The 15,144-nt window shown below is 41.9% G+C and overlaps 1 pseudogene; it reads right to left on the reverse strand.

Moving 5' to 3' along the window:
• Window positions 1-15,144, reverse strand: part of LOC119474632 — a 34,878-nt pseudogene that overhangs the window by 10,636 nt on the left and 9,098 nt on the right.

A 15,144-nucleotide genomic window follows, 5' to 3' on the forward strand; every position in this document is an offset into this window, starting at 1 on the left:
TAAACTAAAACCAAACGAACAGACAGAGAGACAGATCACTATCCTCGGGTCCCCCAGCTAAAGCAAGATATAAATCCTCCCTGTTCAGACTCATGTAAACAGGCTAATGATCCGCTACTCTAAGCTAAAGTATATCACATCCTATAAACAGATCCTTTTCTAGGGTTGACTACGAGAACATACATGTCGTAGTGGGCCTGATGTTTCCTCTCCTTCAGCTTGCTATTGAAATGAGTAACGTGATCTGCAGGTTGTGTGTGTCATATTGGAAGCTGATCCTCCCCGTGGACCTGAGTCCACCTCTAGGGTTCCTATCTGCTGGGACACTTTATTATTATCCGGCTATTACCGAGAGAACCCTGACCTGCTGGAGGTCAACGGCTTGACCTAAAGCTCGACTTTCTGAGGCTCGATAAGTGAAATATCTTTAAAATCACTCGAACAAAAAATGACTCAAACACGTTAAAATGCATGAATAGTGTGGTCCGAAGATGATCTGTCTGCATCATTTATAGAAGACAGGCAGTTATATGACCCGGACCTGTAAACAATACAGGCAGCTCCCCAGCAGCAACATGAGTTGGTCCCCTGACATGTCAACAATGAGTATGTTATTGAGACGGTTGATGTTGTCTGTAAGACTCCAAAAGGGAATGAGATGGTATAAAATCAGTAGAAAACAGTAAAGCAGTCATAATGCATTTTCACTTAACCCCTTAACACTCTGACAGCCCGCCGGCAAGCCAGACCGCTATTCTGTCTTTCAGTTTTCAAGGTAGGAGAAGATACTGGTATCATATAAAACTAGAAAACCTAAGGAATCCATTGGTACCAACCATGTCGTACTAGCTTGTCGCGAAGGAGGATAAACGCTACAAGAACATGTCAGCAAACAGTTGTCTACTGACACATCTATCTTGCAGACACAGAGCAACATTAGCATAAGCTTGGAGTGGTGTGTCTGGTGGTGTAATAATCTTATGACGCGTGGTGACCTTTACCTCTGTGTTTTTCTTGTTATACAGAGTAAAGCAGCCGATGGCATCGCTCTCCCTGGAGGCGGAGGCTCTCGTCGGTCCCTCCAGACGGAGTCGGACTGACGGAGGAAGCTCCGTGTACAGCTGGTAGGACAGATTCCTCATCACACACAAAGAATTCTCGAAACCCTAAACATAAAGAGACAGAGAGAGGAGACAAATGAGAGGACAAGAGGAGGGAGAAAGTGGACAAATCAGTAATGAATAACTAAGTAATCTGAGTGGATGCTGAAACATGTAAACTGGTTGAATGAGCTGATAAGCTCATACTCTGATCATATGGGATCTGATTTGAATACCTGATGTCCTCTAATGTCTAACAGGTTACTGAGGCATAGAAACATCCTCCTGCTTCCACTACAGGTTAGTCAAACTTTAACCAACATAGCATTATGAGTTCTTTTTAAAGGGATACTTCGGGTGTTTTGAAGTGGAGTGGTATGAGGTAGTCAGTGTATTACCTACAGTAGATGACGGTCGGCATGCCCCCCGCTTGGAGAAAACAATAGGAGTACCAGCACGGGAGCATGCCCCTAGTTTGGAGAAGAATATTCTAAAAATATTTTTTAACTCCAAAAGGGAGACCCTGCAGAAAAGGTTTGGGAACCACTGCTCTAGGCCAAAGCCACCAGACTCCATTGACAAAAACAGTAATTTTACCTGGCAGAACACACAAGAGTTGCTGGTCTACCGCTGCATCGATCGGTTAGTTTGTTTTGTGCGTTATTGGATGGTTTTGGTTCGGATTCACCAAAGTCACACAATAACACAAACAAACTAACCGATCAAGGCAGCGGTAAACCAGCAACTCGTGTGTTCTGCCAGGTAAAGTTACTGTTTTTTTAAATGGAGTCTGGTGGCTTTGAAGGGAGCATAGATAAGAGCTTCAGTTCCCCGTCAGAAACATAGACTGTATGGCTGTCTGACGGAAACATAGACCAGTGAAACTATTCTTAATATCGTTTACACTTAAACTCTTCTAAATCTTATAAAAGTCTTCCCTTTTAAAACCGAGCACATCTAACCGTAGCATGTTCGTCAAAATCAGATGCAGGAGAGGGTCCATGCTGATGTCTAATGGAAGCAGCGCGTTTATCATCAATCATCTACCAGTTAGTTAAGGTTTATCCACGTGTCTGCAAAGTCATTTTGGTCTGTTGCCTGTTTGACAGAGCTCCTAACCCAAGTCAGCGCTTGGTGAAACGTGTCAAACCACAAAGAGTGGAGAAGAATGTAAGTAGAACAGTCCGCGGCTGGTCATGCAGCTCCCTGTTGCTCATAATGAGCCGCTGTGAAGGACTGGAGAGATAAAGGTCTGATTTGGGTAACAGGCTAACATTCCTTAGTGATTCAGTGTAGCTGCCAGGTGAAGTAACACCAGCGAACAGTGCAACCTGCTTCTAACTGAAGTGCTCATACTGATGGTCTGAAGGGTTTGTCAGTGTGGTGTGGTGTAGCTGTGATGATCACAGTCAAATCAGACATCATTATTTACAGTGTATTAAAATGCCACAGCTTATTACAGTGCAGGTCAGAGGTACCTTGTCATCAGCCCTGTCCCTCTTGTTGAATGTAAGACACCAGAGAGTCCACCAGGCCTCGCATGTCTCTCATCCTCTGTCTCGTCCTCTCGTTCACTGAGCTCAAGTTCCTGTTCCACACAAACACACACACACACAAGGCAGAGACACTTAAAACCCCAGGCCAGGCTATCAGAGCGTAACGCGAGTAAAGCTGCATCTTTAGCTCAAACTTTATGAATCTCTCTTTAAGACCCTTCAGTAGCACCTTCACCACTTTGTGATAAAATAAGGTATTTTTTGGAGCACTTACATGTAATTCTACCTCTGTCAAGAAAACCCAGAGACTCAGACAGTTACAAGGTGTAAGCTGCATGCATCACCGTGGCAACAGATATCGTCGTGCATGTTTTGTGTTTGCCCGAGGCTTATTGAAAGAGGCTGGGACACGGGGTCCTGTTGGTCTTGAGCTCTGGGGTATATGACACATGCGCTGCGTACTGGAGCTGCCGTCGTGCGTTGCTGTTGGCTCAAATTCGGCGAGTTGCAGATCAGATTTTACCACACATGTGTTGTACCCCAATGATATGACGTGATGATGACATCTCTTCTTTCCACCGTCCTTGGTTTTGCCATGCCGTCGGACTGTTTGTTTTTCCGGTGCCATCCAGAAGGTGTGTCTGTCTGCCTGATTCCATCTGAATGCAGCGTTAACCGCTGGCAGGTTAGGGTTAATGGGTTTAGGGTTAAATGATGATCAAGAATGATGGTAAAATGTTTTTACAGTCATCAAATTGCTTCAGTATGTTTTCCAGAGTCACAGAGTAAAAGCATTGGAGCATTTGACTGCATTTTGATGACTATAAAACCTTTTACCATCATTTAAAACACTGACTATGTTTACAGACAGCTGTGCAGACTCAGATTAACCACTGGTGGACTTGTTGGATGTGCGAACACAGCCTCCCTCTTTCATTCCTTCAAACACCTTCTAGACAAGGTCAGCATATCCCAAAGACCTGTTGATATCCAAGTCTTTCATAATGTTTAAAAGTACGTGTGTTTCTCCATCTGACCAGAAATGTGGGCTTTTCTTTTGGGCAATGCATCTCTGCAAACTGTCGGCTGGGGGGTTTGTGTGCAACGCACAGAGCTGGCCATAAACAAGAGAGGCTGTGTGTCGCTAACTGCTGTAAAAAAACAACAACTTTGATGCATACTACGAATGTACTGTATACATGTCCAGAGAATGTTCAGTGTGTCCCGCACCGTCGGCTCTACAGTAGTCTGCCCGTGTTGGAGTTGTTTTGGCCGATTCAGCATGTTGAATCGTTTGAAAGAAGTGAGGAAAGCGAGCCAACGAGTAAGTCAAGAGAAAAACACAGAAGGATCTTTTAATTTTTCTTTATCTCATCTGATCATTCCAACACACGGATATTTTCACAACAACATGCCATCTGGGATGAGGCTAAGTGGTGAGTGAGAGTGGTGTGAAAATGGTCGGCAAACGGCGCTTTGTTTCATGTACGTATCATAACAACAGCTTGTATGTTCGCCGACCTCGGTCTTCTGGTTTCCCTTTTTGAATGATAAATACAGACTACCGCGACCTGCTGGTGTGGAGAGTTATTTCTTCTCAACTGGCGGCCTTCATCGCCGCAAGTTCTTTGACGTCAGGTTGGTGTGTCTGGGCCTTAGCTTTTAAATCCATGCTAGCAGTAGGTCTCTAGATGTGGCAATGCCAGTTGGTCAACCAGTCAGTTGGTCCACCACTTTGGTCCAGACTGAAATATCTCAACAAATACTGGATGGATTTCCATTTAATATTGTACCGGCATTAGTATCCCAAGAGGATGAATCCTAATAACTTTGCTGATCCTCTGACTTTACCTGTTGTGCCACCAGCAGGTTGTTGTTTTTGGTTCACAGTGAAATCTCTCCACAACTATTGGATGGATCGCCATGAAATTTGGTACAGATGTTCACGTCCCCCTCAGGATGAACTGTAATAACTTTAGAGATCCTCTGACTTTTCATCTAGTGCCATCATCCCATCAAAACTTTGATTTCTCCAATACCGGGTTGATGACAAATAACTGCAAAACATGACTTTCCCATCAGCCTCAGCTCTTCTTTGTGTATAGAGCTAACTAGCAAATGGGACAGATTCAAACTTTGTGTTGCATCTAAACCAGTGTTATGGGTTGAGCAGGCTGCTCTGTGGAGTCACCTGAGGCAGCCGCTGGTGTTGTAGAAGATGTCTCTCTCAGAGGGGCTCAGTGGGACGCTGCTGCACAGAGGAACCAGGACTTTCTCCGTCAGCTCTGACAAAGCTTCTTTGGACAGCTTCTCCTTCAGGTTGTCTCTGGAGGACAGATTCCACAGGACACCTACAAGACACAAGCAAACAGGTCTTTATTCTGTTGTCGCACTAACTGAGTATTTCACACCAGATGTTTTGGCTTCACTTTTAGGGGAGCTGTCATGTTGTCCATCTTTATATACGGTCTGTGGTTCAAACCAGTCTGAAAGCAAAGACCATCACTACCTGTGATGGTCTTTCGAAGCTCCTCGTCAGGTTCGCTCAGGATGCTGACGAGATGCATCACTCCACCGGCGTTGATGAGCGCACCTTGTTGTCAGCATTCTCGTAGATGAGGTTCCGCGTGGCGCCGGTGCGTAACGCTGCACTTCCTGGGTGTCACTGGAGAAAAGCTGAACTAGAGCTGGAAACGCCATGCAGAGCACGGACCTGCGAGAGAGAGAGAGAGAGGATCAGGATCACCATAAATACACATGCTGGTGACGGACACGTGGCAGACTAGGGATGCACCAATACGGGCCGATGATGACTCAAATAGCTTGGATCGGATATCGGTAACAATGAGGCCGATCTATTCAATTCCATTCTATGTTTATATACTATATACGTTAAATTACTGGAATTTTTGTATTTAGTTAAAAAAAAAATTGTTTAGTATTTAATTCAGCTTTTACCAATTTGTTGCTGCATTAAAAAGTTTACACTTGAATTGTAATTCCTGTTCATTTTGAAGAGTTTTTTACCAAGTTGCTGATGTACAATTTATTATTTTAATAATAAATAAAAGTCGGATCGGTGCATCCCTATGGCAGACTAAATGAAAAAAAACAATGGACAATAAATATAAGAGAAATATGACCAGACACGACAAAGTGCAAAGCGCATACCTGGTTTTTGGCATCGTTGCTATGGTAACACTGGTGTTGTATGTATGCAGCTCCCAGAACTTGCAAGCCAGCGTCTGACTCAGATAGATATCTGACGGCTGTAGCCATGTCCAGACCCTGCAGACTACACACACACACACACACACACACACACACACACACACACACACACACACACACACACACACACACACACACACACACACACACACACACACACACTTAGCTGTATAATAACAGTGCTATGACAAGCAGTGTACGGTGAGACTGCGATGGACATTACGCCAACAACAAATGATCATTTCCATCAATGATTAATCTGTTGATTATTTTATCAATTAATCATTTTGTCCATAAAAAAAAAAAGAAAAATAGAAAAATATGTGTCTGAAAATGTCTGTCACACTTTGAGTTGCACAGTAATAATGACGTCACACTACTTCCGCCTTTCGCCACTTCAGTCTTCAGGCGTTTACACACCGGGGGCATGACAGATAAACAACACGAAAATGCGAATTACTCGCCTGCAAATATTATACGTCTTGGGCTTTTTAATGTGAAAGGTAAGAAAAGAAGGAGTGGATCTGGTCTATGATCTGTGATCTGGCTTATTTTCTCTTTATATGTCTCTTCATATATCTGACAGAGCTACAAATGACCCAAGCCAGAGGTGGCCCAGATGTTTTATTCAGGTAAATGAATGAATAATATGTTCTCACCTCTTCCAGTGGGTCCGTTGCTGGGTATGGATGCTCCATCCAAGATATCCACTCCTTTCCCGACACTCCTCACGCTGCGGGTGGAGGCGGCCCGTTGGAGGGGCAATTGGTACTGCCCCGTCCCACAACATGGTTAGCCCTGGACACATGCTGCTGCCACTGCGTCCCCCAGCCGTCCCCGGCCATGGGCACCCCCCTGCCGGTCCCCACCCAGCCCTCCTGACCGAAGGTGGAGCTCTGCTGCTGCTGCTGCCCCATGCTGCTGGTAGTACTGCTGTCGGTTGTGATCCGGCTGATGGTGCGGTGAGACGGGCCTTGTAGGTGTACTGAACACGGCAGCGCCTCCTCCTGCCAGTGGCCTCTGCTGTCCTGGGCCAGAGTCCCGCTGAGGGCTGCGCCGTAGGGTGCCGGGGGGAGGCACAGCGACCGCCGGGTAGGAGATGTTCTCCGGAGGAACCGACACAGCGAGAGCCTCCTGGTCTGCTTGGCACAGCGACTTGGAGCGTCTGCTTCTGCTGTGTGACTGCTGGGAGGAACTGGGACGCTGCACTGGACCGTGCTGGTTGCTTTACGGCTCACCTTGGAGCTGGTTTCCACAAGCGGAGCGAGAGGAGAAACCAGAGGAGCGAAGGGGGCGCTGTGGGCATCTGCAGGGTGGGTGGTGTGGGGAGAAATGAAAGGTTAGCAGACACACTGCAGCGGGGGAAGATAAATACCCCTTTTATTCGGAATTTCTGAGATGAAAAGGCACATTTTCATTTAACTTCCTCAGTACTGAAAAAAGTAAGAAGCTGTAGTATCTTCTTTTCTGAACAGTTTTACAAGAAACAGTGCTTGAGGCTCGTGATCAGGATGGCAAAAAGGAGGTGTAAGAGGTTTCGATAACATTTCATTTTACAGGTCCGCAAATTTCATGGTAATTAGGTGATAATTGGCAAGTAACCTTTTTGAAATTCCTTTGGAATTACTGCCAAATTACTCCAATATTTACTTAAAAATTTATCGAAAATTACTTGTGTTTGGCTGTCCTTGACTTGGGACTTGACCTCTGGACTATTAGTATTATTATTTTACATATATTATAAACATTATTTAATAATTATATTCCGCTATTTCCCAATAAGCAGTAATAAATAGCTGGTAATTTTTTTTTTAATACAATTCCAGGAAAAAAATACAAAGTTAATTGATATGCTTTATTTCCATGTCTGCTTATAAATAGATAATAATTTGCGAATAACTTATTTTTCCACCTCTGATGAAGAGCAGCGCACAGCCGCTTCTCAAGCCTAAGGGCCCTATTTTAACCATTATGTGCTATTTTAGAATATAATCATTAAATCATGTTTATAATAAAGTAATTTTTGATACATTTTGAGGTAAATATTTGGCAGTGATTCCAAAGAAATTTCAAATAGTTTACTTGCTAATTATCTAATTAATTTTACTCATCTACTCTGGCTCTTTATGCTTTGTAACGTTACTACTCCACTGCTCGTTTTAGTCGTTACTGCAAAACCTCACCTCAGTGAGCGACTGGCCGTAAATCCATTTAGTCTATAGTACGGAAGTTAGCCCGCTACAACAGTCGCAGCGGTCACCATCCTGCTACGTTGATTTGAATGTCCGTTCTACTCCTACACTATTTCTGTGGGTCAACAGTTCTTCCTTCTACTCCTTCATTAAAGCCGGCTACTGTAAGCTGCAGGAAGTTCACCGCTGCCTCTGCATTGTTAGACTGGCCAGTTAAAAGCAACAGACTCGCGTCCTGTTTATATTTTTCCTCTGTCTTTACATTGTTCGGAATTTGCTCAGCAGTGTTAGACCATTAGACCCGAGAGGAAACAGTATTATTCACACATAATACTGGCGTCATTGCTTTCCAGTTTGTGTGTGTGAAGACTGCCTTTTCTTTTAGAGATTGTTTTATATCGCTACTGTTATAAATCTATTACAACTTTGGTCATATTTTCATAGTTCTGGCTGGGTTTTGACATCTTGGAACGCACTGAAACGCACTGGTTGTAAACAAGCCATCAGTCTATCCAGAGTATCTAAACCACTTTACTTGGAGGTAAAACTGACAGTGAGTATGCCAGGAATGTTGCTGATAATCCCTCATTGCACAGGAAACCTGCAGGAAACCTGCACTCACCATATGTATGTTAGGTCAAAGAATTAATGTTTACAACAGATGGTTAGTAATTTTACCATTTGTTTTTATTTTCTCCTCCCAACTCAACTCATAGCCACCACGACACTAGGACACTGAGGTCATGTCAGATTAGTCTGACTCACAGGATGTAGACTGTGCGTACAAGACTGCCATTGCTGGACTTTTTCAGATGGAATCCCCCCCTCCTGTTACCGTTTTAGAAAGCTCACTGCATCCTGGACTTAGCGCCGCCCAAGAAGATTGTGAATACGGAGAACTAGGGAGGGGGAAAAAAAGTGATTTTTTTTACAATTTTGAAATTGATTTTTTAATGCCAGAATCGATATACTATATGAGCTACATTTGAGTCTATGCGGAGGTAGAAGGAAGTTACCGCTTTTATTGTTGTAGTCTGAGTGACGTGACGTCATATCCGGTCCAACTCCGTCAACCAAAACAAACCAGCCAGCCGCCACGAGCCGAAACGAAAAAAATGAAAAACAGTGAAGGGTCCACATGGATACGACCTGCACCCTCACATGTTAAATCCAGCGTGGTAAACACTACACATCCAGCAAAGTAAGGAAACACTTTGGGTTTCACACATTGACAGGAAAAGTGGAGCTAGACATCACAGCTAAAGCTGCAGGCTAACTCTGTCATGGACAGGAAACGTTATCTTATTGCGGTAACGTGCGGTCAGGCCAGCCGTCACTCTCATCCGTGGTCAAAACAGCCGACGCTGACAAACTATTTATTCATAAATTAATATTTAATTGTAAATTCTTTTCATAATTCTTCTTTTTATTTTATTTCCCATTAAAATGTCAAATAATGAAATACTTTGTAACTTTGACCATTTATTCCTAGATTAATAAATTACATTTATTAATGCCTATTTTTATGTACAATTAGTTATTAATCAATTAAATGCTTATTACTATTTACGTAACTCTTGTGGTCCTCCATATATTCAGACAGACAGGATGAGAAAAATGTTTTTTTTAACATTAAAGCATGTAAACATGTTGTAGTAGAAACCCAAAATGCAAGTATTAACCTGAAAATGAGCCTTTAAGCTGTTGTGTTTGACCTAAGCTACACTAAACGTATCCCCAAAGCGACAGTACTTCAGCACTGATCTGTACCGGACGGCTCTTTGAAACGTTTTCTTGCATGTATCAGAGTATAATGCAGTACAGGCAGGCGGTACTCACAGCCATGACGCGACTGGGTGTGGTTATCATGGATCTGGAACTGAAACCATGGGTGTGGAAAAGCTCTTTGCCTCAGGAAAGCTGAAGTCTAAACAAAGAGAAGAAAGATAAAAAAATATATATATTAGTGTTCTTGATAATTATGCCACTGTGTCAAAACAGATTTAATATTCATATTCAGAATGCCACCTCGTTGGTGAAAGATGTTGAAGCTTGAACACAACGGGGGATTTAACAGACAGGGACAAAACATATATGCATACATAGGTATATATATAAATACATATTTCCATACATGCATACAGTGAAAATTACATTAACAAGACTTTAAACAGACAGATACAGTAGGGAATAGAACTGTTGTTCATGTGTAAGCGTGGTGCATTTGTGTGTGTGTGTAAAAGAGGAGATCGGTATTTAGGTTGTTGGTGTGAGTATGAGCACGGCTATGTGAGTGAGTGAGTGTGTGTGTGTGTGTGTGTTTTGTAGCGGATACAGATGTGTCTGCAGAACAAAACAAAAGGTGACATTTTAAGGGAAGGTATTCTTTAAGACACGCCAGTTTATCTATAAAACATCTGTTCTGGCGTTGAATCACTGATGCCCCTTTTCCAGCAGCGGGAACCATTGTAATCAAGATGTGTCATCAACGGAGGGCGTTGCCCAACGGGCACAACGGGAGTAAACAGTAGTAGCAAGATGGCAGATTGCACTGATTACCTCTGTTATTGCAGATGTTTGTTTTTATCCAAAAAAACAAGCACAGACCAACTATTAATGATGAGAAGACATAGAATACTATCACGCGCAAGACTCCATCCTCTATTTCCAAGATGTAGAATATGACATGCCCACTGATGTCGGCACGTTTAGCATTTCAAATCAAAGAAGTCCTGCTATTTTTGCCTTTTAGGTTCCAGCTAGGAACCACCTTTCGGGTGCAGAACCAATTTATTTTTGGTCGAAATGCTCCGAACGGTTCGAAATTAGCGAACCGGAACAGAACTTGTTCCACGTTGGTGGAAAAAGGTGTCAACCCTGTCTATAACAGATTACAGTTGTAGTTTTAAACAGTTTTTAAACTGCTTTAAACACGTGGTTAATGTTGTAAATTAAAAACAAAAATGGAACAAAACTATGTGGTTAAATCTAGTAAAAAAATCAAACATAATGGTTTGGCTTAAAATGATACACGTGTCAATTTCCACTCCAGTCTCTTCAAATAAACTTCCATCTTCACAGGAAAATATTTGGTTAGGTTTAGGCAACAAAACTACTTAGTTAGGTTCAAGAAAAGATCAACTTGGTTAGGTTTAGGAAAAGATTGTGGTTTGGGTTAAAACTAACACCAAAACGTACGCCTAGATGAAAGGCTGGTGTGGGCGGTACTGAGTTCCCCAGACTTTAGTTGTTCAGTCAGAAGACTGAAAAACAGTTCCCAATTCTACATAATAATATAAATAAAATGCCTTCTTAATAATAATAATGAACAAATGCCTCTTCAATAATGAACAATGCCTCTATATTAACAAACAATTAAGGAAACTGAAATATTGTTTGTGTTTTTCCTTTACCCTCCTTTAAAAGTTTTCCCAAATAAAATACACTAAAAAGAAATGGGTATAAAGGGTTTCATTGAAAATCAACAAATGAATAGAATACAAAAATACAGCCTGCAGGCGTTAGGCTATTGTAAGGCAAGCCAGATCGTTGCACAAAATAGTACCTAAACGTCCCAGTGCAGGTAACCCAATTGGTTGGCACTTAACTTGTTTCCCCAACTAGGAGAGTCAACACTCTCAACAAACAAAACAACAAAGATCACAGAATCCCAAAAGAGACCAGAGTTTCTGGTAAAGCTGATAACAACATGTTGCATTGAGTGAAGGAGAGATCAGAATGACACTGGGTGTGCAGTTTCCCTCCTCTTTTAAGCCCTAACGAAAGGGCGTCGTTACACCCTGATTGGCCAAGAGGGGAATGCACCAAGCTGCTCTCAACTATCATTTAAGAGCCAGTCCCCACACCCTGCGCAACAGGTGAACTGAATACCCTCTAATCACTCAGCAACTCAACCAAAAAAACACCAGGGAAAAGGAAGCAAGCACCAGAGAATTGGCAGCTGCCACACTGGTGTTTTTTGAGCCACCCGTCCACCCCGACCTCCTCTTCATACTTCGTGGTTCACACTTGGATTACATATATGATGATTTCCTGGGATATATGAATGACAGTGGATTACTTATCATATGTATAGCTACAAACGGGTATGAGAAAAGGCTGATTTGTGAAACGCCAAAAAAACAAATGTAATCCGCAACCAAAATACGTTTCCCTCGAAATAACTAAATACAGTAATTCAGAATGCAATTTGTATGGGAACGTAGTTTTTAGGACACAGGGCTGGATAGTTTGATCAGAGCCCGTCTCCAACCTATTGAGTCAAGGACTCAAGATTTCTGAGAGGCAGACGGGCTTGCTGAGGTTAGTCTGCAAGATGCGAGACTGGCCCACGGAAACGAATAAAGGCCATACAGTACATTAGCATGCTAACATTAGCACTAAACAGAAACCACCAAACCATGTAAACAGGAAATTAATTTTTACAGATCCGCAAATTTCATGGTAATTAAGTGATAATTAGCAAGTAACCTATTTGATATTTCTTTGGAATTACTGCCAAATTACCCCAATATTTACCTCAGAATTTATCGCAATTACTTTCCATATTAAAGTCTTTGTAAATACACAGCGATCGGCAGAACTACTGTAAAACAGATGGATTCCCTTTCACCTCACAGATGGGAATAATGTAGACACAGACATGAAGGGACTTTATATATAGATTGCACACTGTAACCACATGTATGAACACTCTCAGACTCCAGAGCACATTACATACTGTAAAACAAACACAGCGAGTTGAGCACAGAGAGAGGAAAGGGGGAGCGTTGCCTGAGGTAAACGGCTTAGAGAAGAACAACACAAGCCAATCCCAGTCCAGCAGGGCGGAAGGAAGGAGGGGAGGAGATGCTGCTGCTGGGAGGGACCTGGCCTGCATGCCTGAAACATAAGCATCACCAGGTCAGGGGTCATATGCTCAAACACGACCACCACCACAATAAGGAGAGCACACACAGCATCTGGACCTCTTATTACAAAGTAACAGAACCACAAGAGATGGCAAAAGCCTTTACATATAAAGCCTCTTAATAACTGTAATGATCCAGATTTTTTCGCACCATTTTATCAGCATCAACATTTAAAGGAATGCTCCACTGTTTTTAAACCTTATCTCCATCTCATTCATCAGTTTGAGTAATTATTAATACATGGTTTAAAAGTCCGTCCATGCCGTCTCTGTTGCTGAAACAAGGTCGTGCAACATTACTTTAGTAAAAGTCTAATAATTGTACAATGAAACTTTCCTTGCTGAAAAAATCCAAAATCCAAAAAAAAAGATAAATTGTGTAAGAAAAATAGGATTTCATTGGTAAAAATCATTGCCTATATCGTGGTCGGACAACAACACGTCATACAAACTCGTGCTGATGAAGCATAACACGAGCGTTACACTGTGTATGTTTCTGAACTAGCTATCTCTGTTGGCCGTGATCCAGGAGAGTAGGAGAGTCTCCAGTAGTGGCGGATCTGTTAGAACTCCCTTTTTCCTTGATCCCACGGCCTAGAAAATACCCAGACTGCTCTATCAGGGGTGTCTGGTGCCATCTCCATTCTACCCATAGATATCTCCTTTAACTTAAGAGGTTTGAGGTCTCGCCTAATTTTTTCCCACGTGCCGCGTGGTTCACAGCAAAAATAGACTGTGGAAGTACCTTTGGACAGTATATTGACATCATACCAGCTACATTACTATGTCTATATCTGTAGAATATGTCACAGACATGGACAAAAATGAATATTCATTTTAACTGTGTTTCCCTTTCAAAATAAAAGCCCACTAGCAGAATTAACAGAATTCCTTCATTTGTTAACACAAGGCTTTTATTCTGAAATATTTGCTGGACAGTGTTGTGGAAAATGCAAGTGACAAGCAAACTATAAGGCAATCTTTAGAAAGAAATGGCTGGCAGTAGCAGGGCAGTCGCTGCAGAAAACGCTGCCAGTGTGGACACCACACACGTGAGCGATTGCAGCAGTTCAGCGAGGTAGTCGTCACGCGTTGCTCATCGACTGATCGACTTCACTTTTTTGTTTATTTGTGAACAAATATAATTAATGAAACATTATTTAAAAGTTTCCTGAATCTGCTCTTTTGATTTATAGAATATGATTTTACAGGGCAAACATTTACAGAAGAATTGAACTTCAGAGGAAGGCTGTGATAAATAATGAAAACATTATTCAACTATAGTAAGTTATGTTTTTAAGCTTGTTGGGAGTTATCTATAGTAATAATAATGGTCCAAAATTATGTAAAATTGCATAGTTTTAAGTTCACTAAGTACTATAGGCTATAAATAACACAGAAAATCACTTTAAGTATAACACAGGGGGGTAAATATACAAACACACCCCCTTAACCCTATAATGTCCCAGTTGGAATATTATTGGAGTATAATAGGCATACTATAGAAGATGCATAGCCCAAGTATAATATAGCAATAAAACCTTAGCTGATTATGACTGACACAGTATAACATGCTTTAAGAAATAATGAATAAATAGGAATAAGTAGCAAGAGATAGCTGATACCGGCCGATACACATGCCAACATGAGAATAAGAGGAGTACTGGCACTTCAAGCACTGGTTCCATAGTTACTGTGCGTGAACAAAAACAAACTCACATTGCCACGAGAAACCCAGAATATGGGAGTATTACTATTCTGAAGTTTAAATATGTTTTTAATTCACTCCTCCCTCAAACTTTTATGACTGTGATTAAGCCCAGATGAGACTATTTTCTCTTTTGGCTTCTGCAAACATGAAGTCCCTTGGTGATTTATGTATTTATTGCGTTTATGGAATGTGTGCAGCTCCTCTCATTCAGCCATTATTGGGTCACACTACCCAGCGAAGTCTTTCTCAACCCTGTGTTTACTCAATCCAGCTTTGTCGCAATCTCGTTTTCTACTACAGCTCCAGTTCTTGTCCCATGATATCCAAAGGAAACAGCCTGTTCTCCAACACTCTAACTCTCTAACTTCAGTAAACAATAACCGAATATTTATATTATGTATCATATCCAACACTGTGCAAAAGTGTGAGATGAAAAGAAACAACACATTGAGAATCTTTGGAGTTAAATGTCTAAACGTTTTGC

Source organism: Sebastes umbrosus, chromosome 2 (genome assembly GCF_015220745.1).
Source record: "Sebastes umbrosus isolate fSebUmb1 chromosome 2, fSebUmb1.pri, whole genome shotgun sequence".
Lineage (NCBI taxonomy): Eukaryota > Metazoa > Chordata > Actinopteri > Perciformes > Sebastidae > Sebastes > Sebastes umbrosus.